The 21431-nt window shown below is 36.3% G+C and overlaps 1 protein-coding gene across 2 annotated transcripts in view; it reads left to right on the top strand.

Moving 5' to 3' along the window:
• Positions 1-21431, top strand: part of GSK3B (glycogen synthase kinase 3 beta) — a 199096-nt gene that overhangs the window by 1261 nt on the left and 176404 nt on the right. The window lies entirely within an intron of this gene.

Raw genomic sequence — 21431 nt, 5'->3', positions numbered from 1 at the left:
CTCTGGGCTTATCATAGTTTTGTACACTTAATAGAGAGCCTTAATGTCACAGGCTTCTAACATTTCTCTCTTGCTTGTGTGACTATACGAAGTGTTTGTTCTTTATCCAGAGATAAACTTGCTCAGTGACCAGCAGTGGCGTCTGGGGGCGAGCATCGATTCCTCCCTTAGAAGGGGCGGGTGGGAGCTGATAGATACCAGTAGCAGGAGTATGTCTACATGCATTGTATTAAATTGGATAAGTGGTTTAATATGTTCTCTCTTAACTTTTCTGCTTTGACATTACCGATCTACTACTATATAATTTATGTTTAATCAAAAGGTAACTTGGAACTAGGTCTGAGTTTTGATTGAGGTTTTTATTGTCATGTTGCCACATTCCAAGTTGAATGTTAATTGTCACTGACTCATCATTTAAGTTCAATTTTGGGGTGTCATTGCATTCAGTATTTGTTAAATAATCTAGACTAAAGGGGTCCTTTTTTAGGACTATTTAAAATTCTCTGGCGTTGGTTTCCTGTCGTATTTAGATAAAACTATAGACTTAGTTATAAGAATATGGATTTTAGACCTTTCCGTCATAGATTTTGCAGAGCACTGTGGTCCTGGATATAATAGGGATATTTGGGCTGTGTTCAGGGTTGTTGCTAGACTGTACTCTTGTCCCAGATTTGTGCTGAAAGGTCTGTGTTCTTGAGGTGTTTGGTATACTAAGTATCCGATATTCTAATGTATCTCTCTCTATTTGTGGATATGTTTCTGTGATATTTAATGACAGCTTATTTAAATATACTTCCAGAATTCGACAAAAATATATTGTTTTCTTATTCCTTGAGAAAGGGGCATGATGAGGGCAAAGAATACTATTTTGTTGCCTAGGAGAAGAAGAGAACTGAAGAACTGAGATTAAAAAAATGTGTATGCTGTTATATGAAATTGATTATAACCTTAGGCAACATAAAATGATCACTTTTAATTGAACTCAGGATTTCAATTTATGTTGGCTTTTGAAACTTGCGTGAAACAGGGTAATCTAAGGTAATAGCTGAATGGGAGATTATTTTTGAAAGTTAATTTTTTTTTTGGTGACTAGCTAGTACAGAATGCAGGGTATGTGAAGAGAAAAGCTGACCATGCGTCTTTCAGGGAAGGGTCAAGCTTTCTAAGCACTTCATGGGGTCATTTAAAAGGAATATTTTAAAATTCAGGCGTAATTTTCAGCTATGATGAAGCAAATCTTATAATAGCTACTTAAGAGCCTCTTGTGGCACTGGAGTGTTTGTATGTTTTTCTCCTTGGTAATATAGTTTAAAAACCACTTGAAATCAATTTTAGGTAATTAATTTGTTAGATCTGTTTCAGAGAGCCAAATAGAATAGCTTATAATGTTAAAATTTTGGGTTTTTTGTTTCCATGATTTTCTTTGAAAATGACTCCTTAATTCTCCGTAGTGTGGATGTTGACTGAGGATGGAGTAACTCTTGTAAAGTCTGTAGGTTAAAAGGTGTGATTTTCTATTAACATATAGGTCAACTTAACATTTAAAAAGTTGGAGTTCGACGCTAATTATGTGTTTTTGACAACCTTGACTTGAAGGCTTTTTTAGAAGAAAGGGGAATCGTTAGGCGTTTGTTAGAGTGCTAGTGTTCTAAGGGACCCTTATTCAAAAGAGAGATAAGTAAGAAATGATTGTCTTTGGCCTCAAAAGCTTATCATTTAGTTTTAGAAGCAGGTTATGGGACAAAATAGGAAAACAATAGCATGATGACTGAAAGATTATAAATACAAATAGAATGTTTTGTTCAGAGGGACAAAGAATAAAGGGATGAGGCAGATGGGTTGGAGAGGAAGTGTGTTTTAAGACAGGTGTTAAAGGAGGCGGTAACTTGAATTGATAGAGAAGCATAAAGGATTCTTGATGGAAGGAATGAACGGAGGCACCGAGATGGCGATTTTTGTATGACAGATAAATGATTTTTGTGTTTACCAAGCAAGTTGGTAAATCTGAATTAAAGGGACCTGAATAGGAAAGTAAGAAGAGATGAAATTTGAGAAATGCGTTCATGTTTGTGCTGATGAAGGGCAGAGGGGGTCTGTGAGTTTGGTTGAGATTGAAGAGAGATGGGAATTTACTGTAGGTTGCTGAGCAAGATATTTGAAGGTGATTTGGGTAGCTGAGTTGATGGATTAGAATGGAGACATTAGAGCCCTTTTAGGGAGGTAGTAGGGTATGTTGTGAATCATGAGCAAATATAAAGTAAAATGTGAAAATGGGATGAAAAGAACATATTTGAGAGACAGTGTGAATGAAGAACTGGCAGGACTTGGGTTTGGATTGAAAGGGAATATTTGGGAAGGAGTCAGGAGTTAAAAATAAATTCTGATGTTATTGGTCTGGAAGACTTGACTGCCGAGTTATATTGTTGATTGTAATGGGAAAGTTGAGAAAGTGCTGAGATGAGAGGGTAGATGAGTTCACTTTTTAAAAATTTAATATACAATAGGTTCCCTTGAAATTCAGCAGACAGCAGTTGGTTACTGGCAATGATATTTAACTTTTCATTCTATTAATTGCACAGTTTCTAATTTTTCTATACCTAAAAATATCAGATTTATTTTTGGGCATAGTAAACTAAGGGTTTTTATTTAAACGCTTTCCATTAAAGTCCTAACAAAGAAAATAATATTTTATGTAGATTCAAAAGCCTCACGTTTGAAACCTAGTTATAATAGTTCCATGATAATTTATATGAAAATATTTTTTGGACTAAACTGTGACTTAAAAATTTCAGATATTTTATATAGTCTTTAATTTTGGTACTTAAAATTTGTTTTTCATAAATAATAATTATTTTTAGGTAAACTTTGCATTTAGAATAATGGTAATAATAATAATAATGCAGCGTTCACTTGGGTTGTGAAAGCTGTAGCAGAAATTAAAAGTTGTTTTTATAACAAGTTTTTGCCTTTTTTGTTAAGCTAAACATTCATCTAAAGTTTAAGTCAGTATATGTGAAATATTTCTGTTTGCTTAATGTGGTGGGACCAACGTTTCTTTTTTGTTCATATCCAGATTCAAGTGTTCTTAAATAAGTGTTAATAGCTATGCAGTTCCTGCTGTGGAATCATGTGATATTTTACTCAAAGTAGAGAAAATAAGGGACTGTCTGTGGTGATTTTGGTTAAAATATTAGTAATCTTTTTGTTATACTGTTGGTGAAAATTTAGCTAATTGCCTAGGTTTAGTGCTTAAATATAAGATTTGGAAAGAGGACAATAAGTCAGTGAGTATCACTTATTTCCTCATGTGAAACGTTTTTAGGTAAAAATTTTTTTAGTGAAGAGAGATAATAGTAGTTGCATATTTTTGTGCAGTATTTCGAATTTAGCCAATTTCTAGATATCCATGTTATGTGGAAGAGAACTCATGTGTGAGACTGAAAACCAGAACCTTCTTTTCTTTTTTACAACTTTTTTTTTTTTGGTGAGGAAGACCAGCCCTGAGCTAACATCTATTGCCAGTCCTCCTGCTTTTTTCCTCCAAAGCCTCAGTAGATAGTTGTATGTCATAGTTGCACATCCTTCTAGTTGCTGTGTGTGGGACGCGGCCTCAGCATGGCGGGATAGCAGTGGGTGCGCGCCTGGGATCCGAACCCCAGGCTGCCAGTAGCGGAGCGCGCACACTTAACCGCTAAGCCACGGGGCCGGCCCCCAGAACCTTATTTTCGTTGTTTTCATTCCTTTCCCAATCAGACCTTTCCAGAGTTGTAAAAACACTAAGACCTTCATGGAAGAATTGCATGCTGTCTTGTTGCATGAGCCTGTAGAATGCTAATTGTGAAATGACCGTAAGGCACAGGCACTAGGAAAAAACTGCAAGGGAACCCAGAGGTTCACAAATCAATTTAGGTCTGGTTGGGAATTGGATTTAGAAAGTGAGGTGATGTCTTCTCATTTCACTGGAATAGTTCAACTGAAAATTAGTACTTGCACCCTGTGCTCTCTGCCTCTTGTTTTGGACTTGAGTTGCATGTGTGAGATGCTGTTTTGGAGAAACAGTGAGGCTGAGAAGCCAGTGTTTTTTAGGTGTCAGCAGCAGATTCTGAGAATGGGGGAGCTCTATTTTTGTGTGCTCTTTAGGTATAGAGAAGGCTGTGAAATATGCATGTGCTGACCCTGGTGCCACAATTCCATACTTTTTAATAAGACTCATGGGATTGTGAGACAGGGATGAGGATGGGCAGGCTGTGAGACTGTGGTGTCTCTTGTGATGCTCCACCCTACAATGGAGAATGGAGGGGCAGAGCACGTGGGTGTGATGGGAATATATGCTGATACTAACAGGACCAACCTGATTTCCCAGATATTGTTCTTCTAAGAGCGTAATCACCATGAGTAAATGAATTTGTTGGAATGTTTAGCATTATTTTCTAGCATTTTGGGGGGTGTGTCTGGAAAGGGAATCTTGCATGGTTTCAAGGATAAAAGTATTTTCCTGGTTCATTGGTTTTAAAATAGAGGTCGCAATCTTTGCTCCTATCTTGGGTTGTACAAAGCTTCCTTTGTTATATAAATTGTCTTTAGTATTGGTTGAATGTGATGTAAAAATGTGTATTTATATATTTATATATAAAGACCTGTGTGAATAGAACAGCAAGGAAACACTGATAGTAGAGTTAAAGGAGAATGATTTGTTTTCCCAAACGTTTCCTACCATTAGATTGATAAAATAAAGGCATATTTATTCTATTCTATTTATTATTGAGTTTTTTTCCTAGTTTTTTTTTTAAATTTTATTTATTTATTTTTTTCCCCCAAAGCCCCAGTAGATAGTTATACATCATAGTTGCACATCTTTCTAGTTGCTGTATGTGGGACGCGGCCTCAGCATGGCCGGAGAAACGGTGCGTCAGTGCGCGCCTGGGATCCGAACCCGGGCCACCAGCAGTGGAGCGCGCGCACTTAACCACTAAGCCACAGGGCTGGCCCTTTCTAGTTTTTAAAAAATGATTTAATACTCAGCACATAATGGACATTCAGTTGTTTCAATATATACTTGTGTCTGTAATGTACTTGGTCTGGTACAAGATGTAAAGATACAACTTTGTAGATATGGATTCTTAGTTTATAATCTCCCTTCCCACTTTTGCTTATGTTTTGGGGAGAAAAGGTCTCCTTTCAAAGCGTATGCAAGTTAAAATTTTGTAAATGGTTGAATCTTATATCTTTGTATTGAATAATTTTCTTAGAAGCATTTTGATTTGATGAGATTGAGGCAGTGATGTATTGGTTTTTTTTGAAAATCTCCTTTTGTCTCCAGGGTACCGCGGCCAACAATGGCACAAATACGAACTTTTAACATGTTCCCTTATTAACATAGTCTGGAGTTATTTGTTTTTTGATTGTCCTTTCAAATCAATCTAATAATAGAAGGTAAACATTTCTGACAAAGGAGGAGGTATTTTTCTAGAAACTTGTGTTTTAGAAGGTGGTATAATTTTAAATGAGCTTACAGGGCTAGGATTGAATAAGCATGCCCTAAAGCCAGAGAGGTGGTAGGTGGGCAGGCATTTTTTAAAGAGTATTAGTAACATTGGTACAAAGTGGTAACTTTAGGACTCCATTTTTTCATTAGTATTAATTGTATCATGTCAAAATCCTTGGTTCAGGAAGCTACAAATAAATAGGTTGCTTTAATAGAAAGTGGCTCTGAAAAATGTGATTGACATGTAATATGCCTATTGAATGTTTACTGTGTACTGAGCACTCTGCCAGATTCTTTACATGCAATATCTCATTTTAATCATTACAGTAACTACAAAGTAGCTAATACTGTTATTCCTACTTTATAGATGCGGTAAATGAGATTTAGAGAGGCGAAGCAACTTGTCCAAGATTACCCGGCTGGAGAGTTGCTCTGCTAGAATTTAAACTCAGACGTTGTGATTCTAGAGCGCTTGCTCTTTGTTATATAAAGAATAGATTGCTGTTACCCTAACACCTGGATTCCAGACATAAGCTCAAGTGCCTTTTGTTTTTAGGATGGTCTTTCATTGATAATTTCGCAGAGACTGTGTAAGACTTTCATGATTAGTACCGCTTTTGAAATTAGTTTCAGGAATGCCTGTTAGCAAATACAGTACTTAAGTACTTACAGTTATATTGGAAAAAAATCCTCAATACTTTTAAGATTTCAGGGAAGACTTCTTAAGACGAACATTGAAAATGAAAATATTAGGGTTTATGCCAGCACAAAAAGAAAAATAAGTAGTATGTGATATCTTTTTGCTTAATGTTCAGTCAGCACTGGTTTTTATTAAAAGTACTGATTGTTCATAAGTAAATCTGGTGTACTTATATTTCCAGGTAATATTAGAATGTGATTCTCCAAATTAGCCATTATTATTATTTTTTTTTAGTTTTTATTTATTTTTTTTCCCCCAAAGCCCCAGTAGATAGTTGTATGTGATAGTTGCACATTCTTCTAGTTGCTGTATGTGGGACGCGGCCTCAGCACGGCCAGAGAAGCAGTGCGTTGGTGCGCGCCCGGGGTTCCGAACGCGGGCCGCCAGCATCGGAGCACACGCACTTAACCGCTAAGCCACGGGGCCGGCCCCAAATTAGCCATTATTAAGGATTATTAGTTCTTACCATCTCTTCATATAGGTTGTGAAGTGTTCTAAGTGTTCTACTCCTCCTTTTAATATTTGACAGCAAACTTCTGGGTTTTTTTTTCCCCTTGATTATATATGTATAACCAATTAGTCAAGTATCTATTGGACATTTGTTATGTCTGGAACTGTGAGCCTTCAGGTTTTTTTTTTTTTTTCCAAAGAATAACAGCTATGCATCGATGTGGAATTGGGTTATCTAGAACATCACCTTTTTGGAATTGGTTGGTATTTGACAATCAGTAAGTAAACCAAAAAGGCTCCTGAGCAGCTGAAATCCCCAGGCAAATGGTGCATACACTTTGCTCATAGATTGATTTTTAGGCTTTTATTTAGAGTTCTTTATTGTTATTTAACACATAGTTGTAATTCATTCAGTTGTCCGGTTTTTTAAAATTGCAAATTAGGAGGGAATGAATGGATACTGATATTAAGCATGACATCTACTAAAAAGAATAGATAGACAATTCAGGAAAGCAAGCATATTGGAATTACTTGATGCAGCCTCACACCACTCCAGGGGAAATCACTCTGATAATTGTTCAAAATGTTGACCTAAAGAAGCTTAAATTATACTGACTTCACTCTCTTTTAAAAGGGCAGGAGGCAGGAAAGTCTCTTCTAGGTAGCTGGGGTTCCGTAATAACTTCTCACTATGTCAGACATTCTCTAATTTGTTGATCGCTGAAGTGATGAGGAAGAGAACTGGGTCATCTCTGTCTGGTTGACCAAACTCTAGTTAGATTTCAGTGATAAGGATAAAGGTACTAAAGTCTTTAGTATGGTAGCTCAGAGTATTGTTTCCAACTCTTTGTTCCATTGTCTGTCTACATTTATTACTCAGCAACAGCATTCTAGCTGATTTAACGTTTGTAGTATTATTTTTCTCTTCTGTGGTGTTTATGGAGTTGCTGTTTGGATTTTGACCTGCCCCTATCTTCTATTTGTGGAATACTTAGAAGGCACTGCATGGAATCATTTAAGTTTTCTTATGAATTATGATTAGCTATTAGAGAGTAGCTTGACCAAATACGCTTATGACCTAGGTAATGAGAATTGAAAGGGTGGGTATCTTAATTGTTGATCTGAAGAAAAAGCACCATCATGGCAAAGTACTTTTTTCTCTTTGGAGGTCAGTAGAGTAAATTGAGAAATAAAAAGTTACAGAATTCAGGAAACATGAACTCCAACGCGAGAGAGCAGTGAAAGATGACAGTAGGACAGCTGATCCAGATTGGGGCAGGAGACATGGGTGGAGAGAGGTTCTCAAGGACAAAAAAAAAAGAAGAAATAGGAACTTATAGATTATCTGATGCATTTGAGCATATGTAAATAGTATTGTGAGATGTTTTTAAAAATTTATGGAGCATTTACAAAGAATTAGCAATAGGTATACAGGAAACAAAGTCATTAAAAAACCGAGGCAATTTCTTACTCTGAAAAAAAAGCAAAAAGTTGTATAAGAAGGAATAAGGTCTAAGAAATTCTTAGAGGCTTTAATGGCTAATATAGCTAAAAAGATTGGTGTTACAGATTTCTTTCCAAGGAAGGCTAACCTGTCTTGTAAAAATGTGACTCCGTCTACTTCCCCTTTTTCTATAATATCAATTAATTCTTTTTAATTGATTAGCCACTTTCTTCATGACTTGTGTTGAGGTTGTTGAGCTGAGTCAAATTGCTACTCCTAGACTTTTGAGTTTATAGAGGCAGCACCTGAAAAATTGAAGGTGCTGGAGTTATACCTGGCATCAGACTGACAGTATTGGGGGTGCATTTGCTGTCCTATTGGAATTTCAGAGCTTTCACACTCTACATATTATTTAAACTCTGAAGGGATGGGGGAAACTTTGAGTTGGTAGGGTTTCAATAATGGTATACAATTATATGTGTATATATATATATATATATATGTCCTATTTACATAATATGTAGTAATAACTACATAATAATTGGATGCTGTATGCTAGACAGTTACATGGTTATCTTACTTATTTTGCTTTAAAAAATGGAATTTACTCTTATGATTCAAAATTTAAAAGGTGTTCAGTGACATCTTCCTCCTACTCCTACACTGGAGCTACCAATTCCCTTTCCTGGAGGCAGCCAGCACTTGAATTTCTTGTATATCCTTCGTAAATATTCTGAGTCGTTGTAGGTTACTTTAGTACGGAATTATATTTTGTGTATACACACCTAAATTAACACTGGCTTTAGCATAAGAGTGTTAGAATTAAAACAAAATTTAAATCAATTACTGTAGAAAATTGTTATTGTTTTTCATCTTAGTAGATTACTAAATCCTTATTTTTGAGAATATGAATTAGATGGGGAGTAAGAGCAAAGATGAGAGAGAGGAAATAAGAGGTAAATGGTGGCTAATAGTCATAACCAGTGAACACTTAGTAGCACATTTAAAATATTTACCACTGTGTATTTGAGAAATGATCTGGAGTGTAAAGTAGATGTCGTCTGTGTTCTTACTGGAAATAGTTGATTATTTCATGGTAGAGAGAAATACAAAGGATAATTATTTTTTTCCTTTAACTTTTCGTTTTTCTAACATCTTAGATGAGAAAACCTGTTCTCTTGAGAGATCAGAGGCGCAGAGTGCGTCAATGTCAGTGAAGCCTGTGCCTTTTACCTCTTTAAGAGCGCACGGTTTCATTCTGCTCCTAAACCAAGAACTCCTTAGTCTTTTTGTTAATATTTTTTATTTTTATAAAGTACTATATTCATATGATTTAAAGAAATCAAATAATGCAGAAAGTCTTACTATGGAAGCCAGTCATCTGTCCCGTTTCTATTTCTCAGCGGCAGCCTTAACTATGACAGCTGTTTCCTTTAGTAGTTTTTGTCATATTTTTAATTAGTATACTTTTTGTCTATTTCTTAAAATTATATTTAAATATTATGTATTGTCTTCTCATTATGGTAGATAGTATTTATTGTCATCCCCATCTCCCTTTTGCTGTCATGCTAATATAATTATTTTTAGTTAAATCATTTTTTAAAAATTATTATTCAAATGATCAATATTCAGTATCTAGACACTAAAAATATTCTTAGCAGAAGCAAGTAGTGTACAATGATCACATTTCCCTTTAAAAACAGCTTTATTGAGATATAATTTACATTCTATAAAATTCATTCGTTTAAATTGTGTAGTTCAGTGGTTTTTAGTATACTCACAGAGTCCTGCAACCATCACCACAGTTTAATTTTAGAAGATTTTTATCACCTCAGAAGGAAACCCTGTACTGATTAGTAGTCTTTCCCCATAGTCCCCTTCCTCCCTGCTCTAGGCAACTGCTAATCTACTCTGTCTCTATTGTTTTTGCCTATTCTTGACATTTCATATAAATGGAATCGTACAATACGTGGGCTTTTGTGACTGGCTTCTTTTACTTCACGTAATGTCTTCTAGGTTCATCCATGTTGTAGCATTTTTTAATACTTAATTCCTTTGTATTGCTGAATAATATTCCATTGTATGGAAATGGCACTATTTGTTTATCCATTCATCAGTTGATGGAATTTGAGTTGTTATCTACTTTTTGGCTAGTATGAACAATGCTACTATGTACATTTGTGAACAAGTTTTTGTGTGGACATATATTTTCAGATCTTTTGGATATATACCTAGAAGTGAAATTGCTAGGTTAATTCACTGGTAACTGTTTAATATTTCAAGAAACTGTCAAACTGTTTCCAAAGTGGCAATCGTATTTCCTTTGCTTTTAATTTTTTTTACACTTACTGTTGCCATTTTCTTTTTTTTTGCACAGTTTGCAGTTATCATAGTCTTGATTTTTTTCCCTCAAATTTTATCAGGCATTCTCTAGATTCTGCCCCACCCTCCATTCTTTTCTTGGAGTGTCCTTTTTCCTAGCATCCTCATCCTACCACTGGCATCTGGCCTGGTTGCTTTTAGGCACCGCCGTACAGCTGTCATCCTCTGACTGCTTTCATTGCTCTTCAGGGTCCACTCTCCTGTTTCCTGGATCCCATGTCTTTGTATCACTGAGTAGTTCTTTTTTTTTTTTTTTGTGAGGAAGATCAGCCCTGAGCTAACATCCATGCCAATCCTTTTTTTTTTTTTTTTTTTTTTTTTTTTGCTGAGGAAGACTGGTCCTGTGCTAACATCTGTGCCTATCTTCCTCTGCCTTATATGGGACGCCGCCACAGCATGGCCTGACAAGTGGTGCATTGGCGCACGCCCGGGATCCGAACCCAAGCCGCCAGCATAGGAGCTCGCGCACTTAACCGCTATGCCATGAGGCTGGCCCCCTGAGTAGTTCTTATCTAACATAATCTAATGACATCAACCAGCAGTGCCCAAAGTATTAACTGCTTGGTAAATGTATCTGGATAAGTTGTTAGGTGGTTGTTTTTTCCACATTTGCTCCAAAAAGGGTAGTTAAGAGGCTGATACACTTTTTTGGTTAGGTGTCTCACCTTTTCACTATCTGGACACTGGGGCATAGGTGTTCTTTGTATCATTATGATCAAGTGATTACCATGCTAACATGAAGCAAGTGCAGAAATCTGAACAATATTAATATTAAGCAGTTGTTTAAACCAGAGCTATTCAATAGAAATATAATGCAAGCCACAAATGTGAGTCACATATGTATTTTAAAATTATGTAGGAGCCACATTAAACAGTGTAAAAAGATTCAGGTGAACTTAATTTTAATAATATATTTTATTTAATCTACTATATCCAAAATATTATTGTTTCAACACGTAATCAATATAAAATTTACTAATGAGATATTTTACATTCTCTCCTTTGGTACTAAATCTTCACAACCTAGTGGGTATTTTACACTTACAGCACATCCTAATTTCGAGTAGCCACATTTTAAGTGCTCAGTAGCCACATGTTGCTAGTGGTTATCATATTGGACAGTACAGGTTTAGAATTTTGTCCAGGAATTATGTCATTGTGTAATGTTGTTGTCAATCTCTCTCATCATGTAGTCTGTTTATTCTCAAGGCACAGGTAAGGTGTATGTGGTTTAAAAACACTTCATTAATTTCTCATTGCTTTGTTTTGTTTTTAGTCATGTCTTCGGTTTATTTTGAAATTTTATACCACATTAAAGGAGGTTGAGAGATTTATGTTCTTCAGAAAGGTGCTTGCTCTAGGAGGTAATGATTTTTTCCCTGTATTTTAGCCCAACTGTTAAAATGTGTTTTGAAATTCTCATTGGTATGCTTCTGAGATGTTGTTGCCATGATTGTCCTGATCCCAATGAAATTTTATTAGTCTAAATATTCTTTGTCATACATTCTTTCCCCTTACTGTTTCAAAGACCCACCCAGCTTTCAGAGTCTCAAATGCCACTTCAGCCACTTAGTCTTCCATGCCTTATTTCAAAGCATGAAATTCACTTGCATGTAACTCCTGCAGCACTGTCTGTCACCTTCTTATATTCTGCCTTGCCTTCTAGTTAACTTGTTTTTCTCTCCCTAGGGGATTTTCAGTTCCAGTACGGCAAAAACAGTATTTTACTTACCTTTGTATTTGCAGCAGTGTGGAGCACAGTACTTTCTGTATTGGATCACTTAATACATATTTGAGTTGAAAGCAATTTGACACGGTAGTTACATGTATACTATACATGGTAGTTACATGGTATAGGTTCCAGGTCACTGATGTTTCTAGGAACGGTTAAGTTTTGATATAAGAAATTAATTTATAAAGTTAAACCTGGGTTTTTATTTAAGCATGAGGGAGCAATAGTAAGGAAAGGAAAGAGACATAGAATATAGGCACTTAGGTTATACTGTGTGCTTAGCACTGAGTGGTGTGAACTCTTGGGATGGATAGCTGAATGAATGAAAGGACTTGAGTGCTAGTTGCACTGGTTGGTAAGCACAGTACCTTTGAAGTAATTGAGCCTGTCCAGCTACTACAATACTCCCAAGCCTTCCAGGGTTTTATTTTGAGTGAGTGAGGATAGAAGAGAGAGAGAGAACAATGAAACCTGATGAATCAATTTCTTTGTTTTCCCCAAGTAGCTTATTCTGCAAGAGATAAAGTAAACAGATGACATTTACATATGAACAGGCGCTTTCATCATGGATGTACTTAAAGGTGTAATTGTATTGTGGGGATTTATGAAAACTTTGATTTTTACAGGACCTCTTTTTGTGTCTCTAAGATAATATTTGTTTGATATACTAGTGCATATTAGTATATCAATTCAAGAGCTTTCCCAGAGAAAGAGAGAAATATTAGTTAACGGTATGGGGTCTCTTGCTAAATAATCCAACCTCTTAAATAGCTGTATAATTTGGCTGTTCGTATTTGGTTTTTGAGAAATCATGTTGTCAGGATAATAATTTGATTTCTACTGACCAACATGATATCTGCCTCTGTGACTAATTGTGTACATTGTGAGATGTTTGGCTGGTCTAGAGCTTGATTCTTAGACATTGAAGATATTTATTTATTTTCTCTGAGTAGCAAATGCTTGCTATGCCCTTCTTGTAATCCAAGAGGAGTTGCTAAGGGACAAAGTATAGTTCTATTTAAATTCAGTTGAACATCCTGGTTAACCTTTATTGAGAGACTTTTGAGACCTTAATATTGTATGTATTTACCTCCTGTCAGTTTCTGGAAAATTAAAGAATAGCTGTGCACTTTCAAAAGATAGAGGAAATCTTCTAGTATTGTATTTCTGCGGTAGTGGAGAATGAGTACTTAGTAAGAAACACAGAGTGTGTGTCATGGTTTCTAAAATAGGATCAGGTGGGCCATTTCCTGGCGTCCTTAGAAAAGAAAGATCCCCAGAGGCAGAAGATTCTCTGACTCCACTGCCTTGTACATGGCATCAGTATAAATTGTACAGCTTGTCAGCTATCAGTATTAATTTAGGAGTAAGATGTTTAAAAATGCAGCTTTACTTTATGTCCCAATTGAAAAAAACCAAAAAACATCTTTTTGTTTCTCACATACACCTGAGAAAGTCTGTGTACTTTTTAAAATTTAGGAAGAGGAAAGAAATGCTGCTGTGGACCATAGAAGTGAGGGTCAGGGAAGAAGTTAATTAGAAAAAAGCGTGTGATTATGATGAGTATGGAGTTTGCCTGCATGCTGTTGATGGTAATCCAGGTCTTAGAACTAGAGTAGTTCAGATTCAGCTACCGTTTGAGTGTTTGCTGTGTGCCAAGCACTATCATTTCATTTAACTTTTGTAATGCTTTGAGACAATATTATTCCCATTTAATGGATGAAGAAGCTAAGTTAAAAGTATTTTAATTGATTTATTGTTTTTTTTTTTTTTTGGTGAGGAAGATTGGCCCTGAGCTAACTTCCCATGACAATCCTCCTCTTTTTTTTTTTTTTTTTTTTTTTTTTGCTGGGGAAGATTGTCCCTGGGCTAACATCCGTGCCCATCTTCCTTTACTTTATGTGGGACGCTGCCACACATGGATTGACAGCGGGGTGTTGGCGCACGCCCAAGATCTGAACTTGCGAACCCCGGGCCGCTGAAGCTGAGCGTGCGCACTTAACCACTGTGCCACCGGGCTGGCCCCGATTTATTCAGGATCTTAACGGCTAGTAGGGAATATGTCCAGTATGTTGAACTGAGGCGCCAGGCTTCAAGTAAAAGAAAAAAATTTTTTGAGTAGTTATTATGTCATTGCACTGTACTAAGCAATTTATTTCCATCTCATTTGATCTTTACCACAATCCGGTAAGGCTAGTGTAATTTACAGATGAGGAAACTGAGGCTTAGAGGGCTTGGCACAGCCAGCAAATTTCGTAGCCATAGTTTGAATTTGTTCTCTTAACTGCTACACTATATGGCCTTTGTAATTTGGAAAGAGAATAGGAAAATTGTGTGAAATTGGTTGACTTAAGATTTCTTAGAGGGCCGGCCCAGTGGCTTAGCCATTAAGTGCACACTCTCCGCTGCTGGCAGCTCGGGTTCGGATCCGGCCATGCTGAGGCCGCGTCCCACATACAGCAACTAGAAGGATGTGCAGCTATGACATACAACTATCTACTGGGGCTTTGGAGGGGAAAATAAATAAATAAATAAAATTAAAAGATTTCTTAGGGTAAGGCTTTAGAAACTTTTACTTTTTATAATGTTACTTATCAAGGAAAAAGTAATTGTCATACACAAGTAAAGTTAAATTGTTTTATCCTTTTAAAATAAAAATTTTAAAAGCAAATACCTTTTTTTTTTTTTGGTGAGGAAGAGTGGCCCTGAGCTAACACGTGTTGCCAATCTTCCTCTTTTTGCTTGAGGAAGAGTGGCCCTGAGCTAACATCTGTGCCCATCTTCCTTTGTTTTGTATGTGGGACGCCTCCACAGCATAGCTTCACGAGTGGTGTAGGGCTGCGCCTGGGATCCAAATGCACGAACCTGGGCCGCCAAAGTGGAGTGCGCTGAACGTAAAACCACTGGGCCGCTGGGCCAGCGCAATACCTTGTTTTTAAGATTGATACAGGCGGGCCAGCCCTGTGGCTTGGTGGTTAAGTGCGCGCGCTGCGATGCTGGTGGCCCGGGTTCGGATCCCGGGTGCGCATCGAGGCACCACTTCTCCGTTCATCCTGAGGCCGAGTCCCACATACAGCAACTAGAAGGATGTGCAGCTACGACACACAACTATCCACTGGGGCTTTGGGGGGAAAAATAAAATAAATAAAATCTTTAAAAAAAAAAAAAAAAAAAAAAAGATTGATACAGGCTATCCATGGAACAGTGGCTATAAGAGATGGGTAAAAAATATAGTTGAAATCCATATTACAAAGTCAGTTATGAGCCAGATCCTATTATCTTTGAGGATATTGAGGCTTAGAGACATTAGATAACTTTGGCAAAGGTTTCATAGCCAGCAGATGGCAGAGCCTGGATTCCAACCCAGGTAATTTACTCTAGAGCTCTTATTCTTGACCACTGTACTGTCCTAAGAGAATGAATGAATGTTCAAAAATGGAGCCTTGCTACCTCACCTCTGGTAACTTGAAGGCACCGATTCTGAGCCTGGTTAACACATGGCGGCTTGACTCAAGGCAAGGGTTAGACTTCACCTGCTTCCACCTTTACTGTTTCCTGTGGACACTTATCTCAATATTTTTCATTGTTGCTGTGTATTCTTCTTGCACATGAAGATCCTCTTTATCTAGTTGGCACTTAATAAATGTTGAATGTTGAAAGATAAATCAGAAATTTAAAACGTTAAATCTTCAGTATAGAGACCAAATTTTAATACATCAATTGATAATCATGTTTTTCTTTTTAAGAAATATTTTTGTAGTTTTTGAGGGTAAATATTAATTTAAAAGGTTGATTTATAGTTCTCATGACTTGAAGAAAATTTTCTTGCTCTTTTGACCTTTCTGTGCTACTGTGTGATTGTAATGAACTGCCCATTTGGGTTTTACTCTTTAGAAACAGCAATTTAGCAGTAATACTAGGAAAGAAACAAAGCTGCCCTATTTAGGGAAGAAAGAAAGGGTAATAAATTGACTAGCTGACACATGTCCCTCATCCTTTTCTTTGCATAAATGAACTCCATGTTCCAGAGGGGAAGGTTTCAGAGAATACTCTGTAAATTAAAGTGCTTTTTGAGTGAGATTTGATATTATCTTTAGGTGTATATAGCTTTGTGTCCATTTTTTGACATCATAAGGCCAGAACCCCCTCTTTGATCAGGTATAGTGAGCTTAAACAAGTTAGTCACTTTTTATAGCTTCAATTTCCTTATCTGAAAGTGGTGATAATAATACCAACCTTTCTGGGTGATTGTAAAGCTTAAAGGAGGTAATTATGCATGTAAGGTGCTTGGCACAGTGTCTAATGCGTAGTAATCTTAGCTGCTATTATTATTAGTGCTAATAAAAATAATACAGGCTTATATGTTGTTTGTTTTTTTCTTTTAACAGGTGTGTGTAGGGTGGCCATAGGAAAGCCTACAAATCTTTTTTTTTTTTTTAATTTATTTGAGGAAAAATCACCAGATGCCTTTTTAAAGTAATGGAAATTCCATCTTGAATGTATTTTATAGGGCATTAAGAAAGTTACCGTTCCCATTAGGGATCTGGCACTTTTTCAGTGAGTACTAGTTGTAATCAGCAGATGTTGGCCTAGTGCCCATAAAACTTTTGTTTTTAATGTGAGATGTGTATTTTAAGTAGATCTGGTATCTGTGTAGTCAGTCTTTTTAGACTGCATATTTTTCTTCTGAAAACTGTTTTCAGGCTAGTCTGTATGCAGTGGCATTTTGGTTTGCATTGACCATTAGGTATTAAATGTTTAACTGTAACAGGCACATCAGGTTGCTATGGAATGTGAAGATCTTTTTTCCTCCCAACTTGGATCTCTACAGTCTTGTTTAGTAGAGTTAAATGATCTGAGGTGCCCTCCAAAAATTTGGAGAATTATTTAGAACCATTCAAAACCACTAAACAATAGCCTTATGAATTGAGTTAAGCAGAAGGCTGTTTTTTTCCTTCAGTTTTTATTCCTCTTTCTCAATTTTGAGGAAGTGAGGGAGAAGCTTTTTTCCTCCCTCTGAAAATTTTCTTTTTCCTTCCTTTTTATTTCTTGCTTTGAAATAGCCAGGATCATTGGGGGCTCTAAGAACATCAGTTTTCACAACTTGAGGCAGAGTGATTTTCATGGGAAACATTTTCTTATAAAGTAAAATACTCTTTGTCCTTGCCAGGACGTTTTTAAAGGAGTGACTAGCAGTACCTCACTGCTTGGTCACTAACTAGGGTGAGAGAAGCGAAGAATGAGTCACAGCTTCCTTCTTTCTCCTTTTCCGCTTCTCTTCTCCCTTTCTCTTTTCCCTTAGCTCTTTATGGGTACTGAACTTGGCTTCTAGTAGAATGGGGTAATTTTCATTACATTTATTTTTTTAGGGAACCTAATATTCCTAAACAGGTGGTGAATATTTTTTCCATTATGGAATGTTTATTTTTAAATTACAAATTATTAGAAAACTTTCAATTTTATAAAAGTAGATAGAATTGTGTAATAAATTACCGTGTATTCATCTCCAGTTTCTATAATTATCCACATATGGTCAATCTCATTTCATCTATAACCTCACCACTACCCCAGATATTTTTATAGCAAATTTCAGACATCATATGATTTTTTGCGGGAGAAATATTATATCTCTGTAAGGATGCTTAAAACAAATAAACATAACTACAGCACTGTGATTCTCCTTTCAAATATTTTAAAAATTCCTTAATGTCATCAGATATCCAGTGTTCACATTTCCTGGTTGTATCTTGTTTCCTGTTAAAAAAATTGGTTTGTTTGAATTAGGATTCAAAACAAGGTTCATATGTTGCATTTGGTTGCTATTTTTAAATCTCCTTACAATCGATGATAATTCCCCCCCCCCCAATTTCCTTGCCCTTTATTTATTGAAGAAATCCAATTACTTGTCGTTTGGAATTTCCCAGATTCTGGATTATGCTGATTGTATCCCTGTGGTCATTTAATAGAGAAAATGTTCCTCTGTCCCTGTATTTCCTGAAACTTAGATTTTTTAGTCATGGTACTTCATTAGGTAGTGCTGAGTATTTCCTATTGCATAATATCAGGTGGCAAATAATGTCTAGTAATCTGTCTCTCGTTTTGTGAAGATACGATTGAAATACCTGCATTTATTCTTGTCAGCCTGATTACAGTCATTGATGATCACTGTGTAGATCAAGGGTCAGCAAACTACAGCCCAGGGTCAAATCTGATCCACTGCTTATTTTGTAAATAAAGTTTTACTGGAATGTAGACACACTAGTTCCTTTACATATTGTCTGTAGCTGCTTTTGCACTACAGTGGCGTAGTTGGGTAGTTCAGACAGAGGCTATATGGCCTGCAAAGCCTAAAATGTTTACTATCTGGTCCTTTATAGAAAATGTTTGCTGACTCAGATCTAGATCCTTATATCTAATGGTGGTGATATTCTATCATTCCTTCTATTTTATTTGCTGGAGTTTTCTATAAAAAACAACTTCTTTACCTCAACCAATTATATGATTACTCTGAGGAAAAGCAGGGTGAAAGCTTGATTTTTCTCCTAATGTCTGATAGAGGTGGCCAGTGGCCAGTTAGATTTGTCTGTTTGTTCTTAGCATCTGTATGAACTCCTGGTTTTGAATATGTTTGATGTTTTAATCTATTGTAGTTATTCTTTTTAATTCTCAAATTGTCCCATCTTTAGCCAGTGGGAGCCCCTTCATATTGGCTCCTGTATCCTTTGATATAACCTCAGTAATCTCTTTTAGTAACCCTGTTTTCTAATATAATAAGATGTACCAGGCTCATCTCATATGTTGCCTGCCTCATCTCTACAACCAGTTATTTCTATAAGGGGTTCTGATTCCTTTTAGTGGAAAGTAGTATTTAAAGACCGTTGGGGGCCGGCCCCGTGGGTTAGCGGTTAAGTGTGCGCACTCCGCTGCTGGCAGCCCGGGTTCGGATCCCGGGTGCGCACCGATGCACTGCTTCTCCTGCCATGCTGAGGCCGCGTCCCACATACAGCAACTAGAAGGATGTGCAACTATGACATACAACTATCTACTGGGGCTTTGGGGGAAAAATAAATAAATAAAATAAAATAAAATAAAATAAAATAAAGACCATTGGTTCTCTGGGTCTTTGTTGATACGGATTGGTTGTTGTTTCTAGGCCTGTTAAGTGGACAGAGCTAGGGTATGTGTGATTTTTCTTATTGTGGTAAAATATACATAACATAAAATTGGCCATTTGAGCCATTTTAAAGTGTACAATTCAGTGGCATTTAGTACGTTCACAATGTTGTGTACCCATCACCGCAATGTAGGTCCAGAACTGTTTCACATCCCAAAAGGAAACCCTGTGTTCATTAAGCCGTCACTCTGCATTCCTCCCTCCCTCCAGACCCACTAATCTGCTTTCTGATTTTATGGATTTGCTTGTTCTGGACAGTTCATATAAATAGAATCATACAATATGTGGCCTTTTGTGCCTGGCTTCTTTCACTTAGCATAATGTTTTCAAGGTTCATCCAATTGGTAGCATGTATCAGTACTTCTTTCCTTTTTATGGCTGAATAATATTCCATTGTATGGATATATCACATTTTGTTTATTCAGTTGATGAACATTTGGGTTGTTTCCAGCTTTTGGCTATTGTGACTAGTGCTGCTGGGAGCATTTGTGTACAAGTTTTTGTTTGAACACTTGTTAGCTTTCTTGAATATTTACCTAGGAATGGAGTTGCTGGGTCATATGGCAATTCTGTGTTTAATTTACCAAGGAACTGCCAAACAGGTTTCCACAGTGGTTGCACTATTTTACATTCCCACCAGCAGTGGTCGAGGGTTCCAGTTTTTCCACATCCTCTCCAACACTTATTTTCCATTTTTTGATAATGGCCATCTTAGTTGGTGTGAAGTGGTATCTCATTGTGATTTTGATTTGCATTTCCCTAATGACTAATGGTGTTGAGCATCTTTTCATGGGCTTGTTGGCCATTTATGTATCTTCTTTTGGAGAAATGTCTATTCAAGTCCTTTGCCCATTTTTAAATTGGGTTGTTTGTCTTTTTGTTGTTAAGTTGGAAAGATTCTTTATATATTCTGGATACTAGACCCTTATCAGATATATGACTTGAAAATACATTCTCCCATTCTTTTCACTCTCTTGATAGTGTACGTTGATGCACAAGAGTTTTAAATTTTGATGAAGTAAAATGAACCTACTTTGTCTTTCCTCTTTGTGCTTTTGGTGTTGTATCTGAAAAAGCATTCCCAAATCCAGAGTCATGAAGATTTACCCATATGTTTTCTTCTACGTATTTTATAGTCTTATTTCTTATATTCAAGTCCCTGATCCATTTTGAGTTAATTTCTGTACATGATGTAAGATAGGGATCTGGTTCAAGTTTCATTTGTTGAAGAGCCTATTCTTTTCCCATTGAATAGTCTTGGTACCTTTGTTGATAATCAGTTCACCATAGATGCATGGGTTTATTTGTGGACTCTCAATGCTATTCCATTGATCTGTATTTCTGTCTTTATGATAGTATTACACTGTCTTGATTACTGTAGCTTTGTAGTAAGTTTTGAAATTGGGAAGTTTAAGTAGTCCAACCTAGTTCTTTTTAAAGATTGTTTTGGCTATCCAGAATCCTTTGCAATTCCATACGAATTTTAGGATCCTCTTTTCCATTTCTGCAAAAAAGGCATTTGGGATTTTGATAGGGATTGTGTTGAATTTGTAGATTGCTTTGGGCAGTATTGACATCTTAACAACATTAAGTCTTCTGATCCATGAACGTGGAATGTGTTTCCTTTTGTTTAAGTCTTCTTTAATTTCTTTCAGTAATGTTTTGTAGTTTTCAAGTCTTGTACCTCTTTGGTTAAATTTATTCCTAAGTGATATTTTATGCTATTGTAAATGGAAATTTTTAATGCTATTGTAAGTGAAATTGCTTCTTAATATCCTTTTCAGATTGTTGCTAGTGTATAAAAATACAACTTTATTTTTGTGTGTTGATCTTATGTTATGCAACTTTGCTGAATTTGTTGTATGAATATTTAAATGAGAAAATACACCGCGAGTTCATACCAATATTTCCAAATCTGATTGCATTTCAAGATTAAGGGTTAGGTGTATTTTTCCCTTTAACTTTTTTAAGCGTTATATTTATAGCTCTTTGATTTTTATGCTGAAAATCTTGAGATTAGTGAATTACTTGCTTATTTATACATAGACATATTAGTATTGTTAT

The sequence above is a fragment of the Ceratotherium simum genome, chromosome 15, assembly GCF_057802395.1.
Source record: "Ceratotherium simum simum isolate JZ-2026a chromosome 15, ASM5780239v1, whole genome shotgun sequence".
In the NCBI taxonomy this organism is placed as follows: Eukaryota; Metazoa; Chordata; class Mammalia; order Perissodactyla; family Rhinocerotidae; genus Ceratotherium; species Ceratotherium simum.
This window is presented reverse-complemented; position numbering and strand designations above follow the sequence as displayed.